Source organism: Balaenoptera acutorostrata, chromosome 7, assembly GCF_949987535.1.
Source record: "Balaenoptera acutorostrata chromosome 7, mBalAcu1.1, whole genome shotgun sequence".
In the NCBI taxonomy this organism is placed as follows: domain Eukaryota; kingdom Metazoa; phylum Chordata; class Mammalia; order Artiodactyla; family Balaenopteridae; genus Balaenoptera; species Balaenoptera acutorostrata.
The window spans coordinates 64,444,152-64,451,384 of NC_080070.1; the positions used below are offsets into that span (position 1 = coordinate 64,444,152).

The window sequence follows — 7,233 nt, forward strand, 5'->3', positions numbered from 1 at the left end:
TGATTATTATTATAAACTGACAGTGATTCATTTTGAGTAATTATTCTGAAAAATGAATTAGATTAAAAAATAATCTTCCTGATTATAGAGGAGCCTAGTCCTTTTTTTTTAATTAGTCCCCATTTTAGGATGACTGATGATGTCACATTTGACTAACAGTGGATTTCTTACTAGCTAACTATTTGACTTTGCTTTGAAAAAAAGCTGTATAAGTTAAAGGCCAAATTTTTAGTAAAATCCCAATTATGAGTAAAATTCTTCTGGAAGGAAGCAGCATATAATTAGCCAGGAAATCAGAATCAGGGGGCCTGAAATATATTTTTGGCTTAACCATCAGTTATCTTCATGAGCCCAGATGACCTCTCTGGGTCTGATTTCTCTGCATCTGTAAAATGAAAGAGTTCAAAGAGGTGCTCTCTAAGGTCCTTTCCTCTTCGACCATTCTGTTTTTATGTATTACATAATTCTATCTTATGTAAATTAATTGGTCTAGTTTCCATGTAGGGCTCTAAAGTAACATTGGAGAGCGATTAAGGGAAAGTGTAAAGAAAGACTAGCTAATAGGGGAAATAATAGTTCCTTTATGTTTCATTGCTTATGGAAAGATGCTCTCAAGAGTAGTGCTTCTTAAATTTTAATTTGCATTCATATCACCCAGGGATCTTGTTAAAATGAAGACTTTGATTGGTAGGATTGAGGAGAGGCCTGAGAATATGCATTATCACTAGCACCTTCCACAGTGGTGTCCTTGCGGCTGGTTCCAGAGCACATTGAGTAGCAAGGCTCTGACTGTAAATCTAAAGTGTATATAAGAATCTGAGGGGTAGTTAAAATTCAGATTCCAGGATTAGCTCTCCAGAAATTCGGAGGTTGGGTTGGGGGGGTCACAAAGTCTGAATTCTTAACAAGCTTCCTGTGTGATACTGATGCCAGGGGTTCAGAAACCCAAACTAGAATACATTTAAGAATTACTATTATAGAATCATGGAAGGGATTTATCTACCAGCCCTTCTTTTTTTTTTTTTTTAACATCTTTATTGGAGTATAATTGCTTTACATTGTTGTGTTAGTTTCTGCTGTATAACAAAGTGAATCAGCTATACGTATACTTACATCCCCATATCCCTTCCCTCTTGTGTCTCCTTCCCACCCTCCCTATGCCACCCCTCTAGGTGGTCACAAAGCACTGAGCTGATCTCCCTGTGCTATGCGGCTGCTTCCCACTAGCTATCTATTTTACATTTGGTCAATGCCACCCTCTCGCTTTGTCCCAGTTTACCCTTCCCCCTCCCCGTGTCCTTAAGTCCATTCTCTATGTCTGTGTCTTTATTCTTGTCCTGCCCCTATGTTCTTAAGAAGCATTTTTTTTTTTTTTAGATTCCATATATATGTGTTAGCATATGGTATTTGTTTTTCTGTTTCTGACTTACTCTGTATGACAGATTCTAGGTCCATCCACCTCATTACAAATAACTCAATTTCATTTCTTTTTATGGCCAAGTAATATTCCATTGTATATACGTGCCACATCTTCTTTATCCATTCATCTGTCGAGCAGCCCTTCTTTATTCTGTCCAGGTTCTCTTTTCACACCCATCCACTGACTGATTTATTGCTCCATTTGTTTTCAGAATAACCTTGTGAAACCAATTCTGTGGTTTGCTTTTATTAGTCTTTTCATTTCATGAATTATCTGTTGTCTAGTTAGAATGGCAGTTGGGTGTGTAGGGCTTTTGGTTGTCATTGTTTTTAGAACTTGAAGTTCAGGGGACTGTCTACCTCTTAACAAGTATTTGTGAAGTCACTGTAAAAGACGCATGCTGTAGTGGAGAGAAGACCATACTAGAAGTAAGAGAGCCCAAGCCCTGATGCCAGTACTGCTAAACATTGATTCATCTGTTTATTCATTCATTCATTCTGTGCTTTTCTCACACCTGAAATTGGGAGATCTTGGGTCTTACCAGTTAAGTTAGTTACTAAATTACTAGTTAAATTAGTTAGATATACTCAACAGCATGCTGATCTAATGGGAGTTGTCAACAATGAAAAGAATGATTAGAGTTTAGAGGTGTAAGTACTATAATACACAGAATGCTTTAAAGTAGTCTCTGAAGTTCTTTGCTCCTAAGTAAAATATTGGACCTATCTTTCGTTTATGAACATAATAGGAGAAAAATATGAGATCAGTATGTAAATTAAAATAGTATACACATGACCGTGTACATGTAGTTCAGTTGGGTAATACTGAAAGCATGTTAAATAAACAGTCATTTTCATTTTGGAGACTATATTAGTCAAGGTTCTCCAGAGAAACAGAGCCAATAGTAAATATAGATATAGATGTAATAGAGATAAAAGGAGATTTATTATAGGAATTGGATCACATAGTTAAGGAGGCCAAGAGGTCCCAGGATGTGCTGTCTGCAAACAGGAGACCCAGGAAAGGAAGTGGTGGAATTCAGTCTGAGTCTGAAAGCCTTAGAATTGGGAGACCAATGGTGTAAGTACTGGTCTGAGTCAGAAAGTCTGAGAATCAGGAGGGCAAGAGAAGATGGATGTCTCAGATCAACCAGAGAGAGAGGAAGTTCACCCTTCCTCCACCTTTTTGTCCTGTATGGGCCTCCAATGGGATTGGCTGATGCCTTTCCACATTGGGGAGGGACATCTGCTTTGTTCAGTTCAATTCAAATGCTAATCTCTTCTAGAAACTCCCTCATTGAAACATCCAGAAATAATGTTTTACCAGCTATCAGTGCATCCCTTAGTTCAATCAAATTGACACAAAAAATTAAGCATCACAGAGACAGAGGGGAAAAAAGGGCATCAAAACGTTATGTAAAAAAATTTAGAGATAAACCTTGGTGTATTACATTTGAAGTTTTAAATAACTTCTGCCATGTGATGCAGTAATTTCTCTTCGGTACATCTAGGCCAAGAACTCTCTCTTGCCCTCCCCACGTTCATTTACGGTGCTTCATTCAACAAATATTTATTTACTGGTCCCAAATTATATACCAGAAACTGTTCTAGATTCTGGGGATAAAATAGAAAACCATTAAAACAAACTTATCCTCAAGTATATCCAATATTGTAATGGGACGTATTCTGAGGAGGGAACAAACAAATAAAAATTAAACTTTTTAGCATACCAGCTGGTAATGGTGGAAAAAGAATAAAGCAGGAAAAGAGAATGGGGCATGTTGAGAGGAGGGTGATGGTAATTTCTTAGGGAGGAAAGGCTTCCTTGAAAATGTGACATTTGATCAGGGACCTAAGGAATGTGGAAAGTGAGCTTTGCAGTTCCATGGGTTCTCAGACAGGACATAGAAAGGACAGATGCCCTCATGCATGCGGCAAGTTCAAGGACCAGCAGAAGGACCAATGTGGCTGGATCACAGGGAGCAAAATTGAGGAAACATATTGTTTAGAAGTTTGTATGCCATACTAAGAATTTTGGCTTTTCCTGTGAGTGAAATGGGGAGCACAAGCAGTTTTGAGTAGATGTATCATGTGCTTTGATTTTCATTTCAAAGGGATCACTGTGGCCCTTGTGTTGAGAATAGATATTAGGAAAGAAAGATGAGTCAGAGAGACAAACTAGAATAGGTGTTGGAAAACTACAGCCCATAGATCACATCTGGCCAGCTTCCTGTTTTAGTAAATAGTTTTATTGGAACACAGCTACATTCATTAAATTGCATACTGTAGATGGCTGCTTTCACATTGTGGCAGAGGTAAGTAGCTGCAACAGGACCTTATGGCCTGCAGTAACTAAAACACTCACTATCTGATCCTTGTGGGTAAAAGTGCACACTCCTGAACCAGAAGGTTATTATGGTAATCTGAGTGAGTGATAGTGATAGCTTGTATTAGGATAGGAGTAATGGAAATAATGAAAAATGTTCAGACACTGCCTGCATTTTGAAGGTAGAAAGGAAAGAGTGTGCTGACAGAGGAAAAGTATAAGAGGCAAAAAGAATAATCAAATCATGAATGACCTTTTTTTTTTTTTTTTGGCCTGAGAAATGGGAAAGACAGAGTATTGATATACTGATTGATATTAGGAAGATTGATTTTATTGATTTTTAGAAAGATTGTGGGAAGGGCAGGTTTGGAGGTACGGATCATGAGTTTAGTCTTTGAAATTCTTACATCCAACAGGTATATCTTACTAGAAAGTTGTACATCTAAGTGTAGAGTTCAGAGGGGTCTGAGCTGGTGATATAAATTTGAAAGTTTTCAGCATAAAAAATTCATGGATGAGATCACAGGGCAGTGACTGATGGTGTAAAATCAAGAGGTTTTAAGAGTAGAACTGAGGCTCGAGCTTTTCCAGTGTTTGGAGGTCGTGAGATACTGTAAACCCAGCAAAACTGAATGAGAAGGAGCAGCTATAAAAATTGGGCGAGAAAGAAGAGCACATGAAAACCTGGGTGCTGAGTGAAGAGAGTATATTAAGGAGACCATCCTCAGCCTTATTAGTACTGCTGGTCTTTTAGATAAGATGAGGATGGAGCATTTATTATTGGCTTAAAATATGGAGGTAGTGATAACCTTGAGGGAAGTTTTGATGGCATATGGGGTGGAATGCTAATTGGACAGGATTCAAGAGAATGGAAAGAAAGGAACTGAAGACAGCTTATAAAGAAAACTTTTAGATGTTTTCCTCTAAAGGAGAGCAGATAAGGTAGAAAAAGGATGTGGTATTGAGAATTTTTTTTCTGATTTTTTTAAGATGGGATAAATAGCAGAATGCTTGTATGCTCTTGGAATAATTTAGTCGAGGGAAAGGTATAATGTCCAAGACAAAAATTCCTGGAGCAATGTGTTTGAGCAGGTGTACAAGTGGAAGAAATGTCCTTCAATGAAAACACAGGCTGTTCATTCAAAGTAACAGAAGGGAAGACAGAATGTATAGGCACAGATACAAATAGGTGACTTGATTGTAGCAGCTTGGAATGTTTTCTTCTGTTTGCTTCTTTTTCTCTTTTATTTTCTTTTTTTTTAGCATAGGAAGCAAGATCAACAAGCTGAGGGGAAAAATAGAGAAGAGGTATTGGAGATATGAGAGGAGAGTGAAGGAGTAGAGGCTATCTAAACATCCTGTAAGAGCGGGTCAAGTGAATAGACTTGGCGGGGGTGTGTATAGCAGAGCTGCTGCAGAATACCAAGGGCTGAGATTCAAAACAAATAAAAAGTTATGATAATAATGTAAAATGAAAAATATTCTAAACATCCAACAAAAGGATAATAGACAAATGATGGCTTAGAACTTTCAGTAAATGGACCATTGTGCAACTATTAAAATAATTTTGTAATATGCTTAGTAACATGGAAAAATCCCTTCAAACAATGTTTGAGGAAAGCTCTTTATGTTCTAGACTGTTATTATGAGAATTTGACAAGTGGCATAGATAGTAAGACTCCAAAGACACATTGCTGGGAAGTGATGGCATGGATTACACTTCAGGTCTATCTAATTTTAACTGATTACCACACAGCTTAAATTTACATTTTATTTTAAGTACCTATCCCACATGGTTAATTGAAGTTTAACCTTTATTTTTTTTAACCTCCAAATTAAAAAAAAACAACAACTATTACATAGATATGTATCCCCAATCTTCTACTTGAATAATTGTTTCAACAGAAATATATAACTTTTAATGTAACTAATATCATTTATTTCTAACATTTCAAGTCATCACTCTGAACTGCATTTTTGTGAAAACTATTTCTGTCATTCAACACATAAGCCTTACCTTTGTCAACACTTTCATCAGCCAGCTCTTTGTCTTTTGTAGATTTAACTATTCTGACGAAGTCTTCATGTAAATCACCAACATCTTTAACATGCTAATTTATTCTTTGAAAATAGTATATAAAATGATAGAATTACAGGAGATTCTTTGAATGCAAGAAGCCTTGTACAACTAAGTAGAATAAATTTTAGGCATAGGTGAATCAAGAAACAAAACCCAAATATAGTGTGGGTCACTCCTCTGTGATGATTTCTTTAGCAAAAATGGTTTTAAGTTTCAGATTTTATTCTCAAAAGACTTTCAGGTTTTCTACACACATGTTACTCATCATAACAAATGGCACTTAGATGATCTTACCTAGTCCTATGACCATAAATAATATTTACCTCCATGCTGATGACTCCCAAATTTGTATCTTTTGTCCAGATCTCTTCTATAAGCTTCAGTCACATATATTCAGCTGTCTTCCTGATGTCTTCCCTAGGGTAATTCAAACATAATACATTCAAAACAGATCACTTACGATTTTTGCTACCTCTACTGTGAGAACGAAGATGATTCTCATCAGACTGTTGACATTCCAGAAAATGTTGACATCACTCTGAAAGGACGCACAGTTATTTTCAAGGACCCCAGAGGAACTCTGTGGAGGAACTTCAGTCACATCAATGTAGAATTCAGTCTCCTTGGAGTGAAGAGACCCCAGCATTGACAAATAGTAGGGAAATAGAAAGGAAGTGGTTACTGTTCACACTATCTATAGTCATGCATAGAACATGATCAAGGGTGTCACACTGGGCTCCTGTTACAAGGTGAGGTTTGTGCCACTTTCCCATCAACCTCATTATGTAGAATGGGTCTCTCGTTGAAATTAGAAATTTCTTGGTTGAAAACTACATCTGCAGGGTTTGCATGAGACAAGGCGTTCTTTGTTCACTATCTTGAGTCCAGAATGATGAGTTAATTCTTGAAGGAAACGGCACTAAACACGTATCAAATTTAGCTATTTTGACTCAGCAAGCCAGAACAGTTATAAATGAGAATATCAGAAAATTTGGAGATGGTGTCTATGTTTCTGAAAAAGGAAAAGTTCAGCAGGCTGATGAATAAAGTCTAAGAGTTGTCTAGCTATGGAAACAATAAGATGCCTGATGACTCCTAAGACCTTCTTGTGATATTTTAAAGATGCAATAAAAGCCTCTATTGAAAAAACAACAACAAAAAACCCAGATCATCTGATTACCCTCTCTATCCACAAGCTGTTGTCTGTTTTTACAATGGAACCATTACTTGCTCAAGCCAAAAGAATCATCCTTAATTCGTCTATCTCTATAAACTGTATTTGCTCAATTTCAAGTTTGTTAGTTCTACCTCCGAAATACATGTCTATTCAATCCACTCTTCTTTGCCTCCCCTGCCCCTCTCTAGTCCAAGCCCCAATCATCTCTAGCCTGTATTACTATTAGTATTC

At 37.0% G+C, this 7,233-nt stretch overlaps 1 pseudogene; it reads left to right on the forward strand.

The window, feature by feature from the left end:
- Positions 1-671: 671 nt before the first annotated feature.
- LOC103008030 (60S ribosomal protein L9-like) lies at positions 672-6,872 on the forward strand (annotated as a pseudogene).
- The last annotated feature ends 361 nt before the right edge of the window (positions 6,873-7,233 follow it).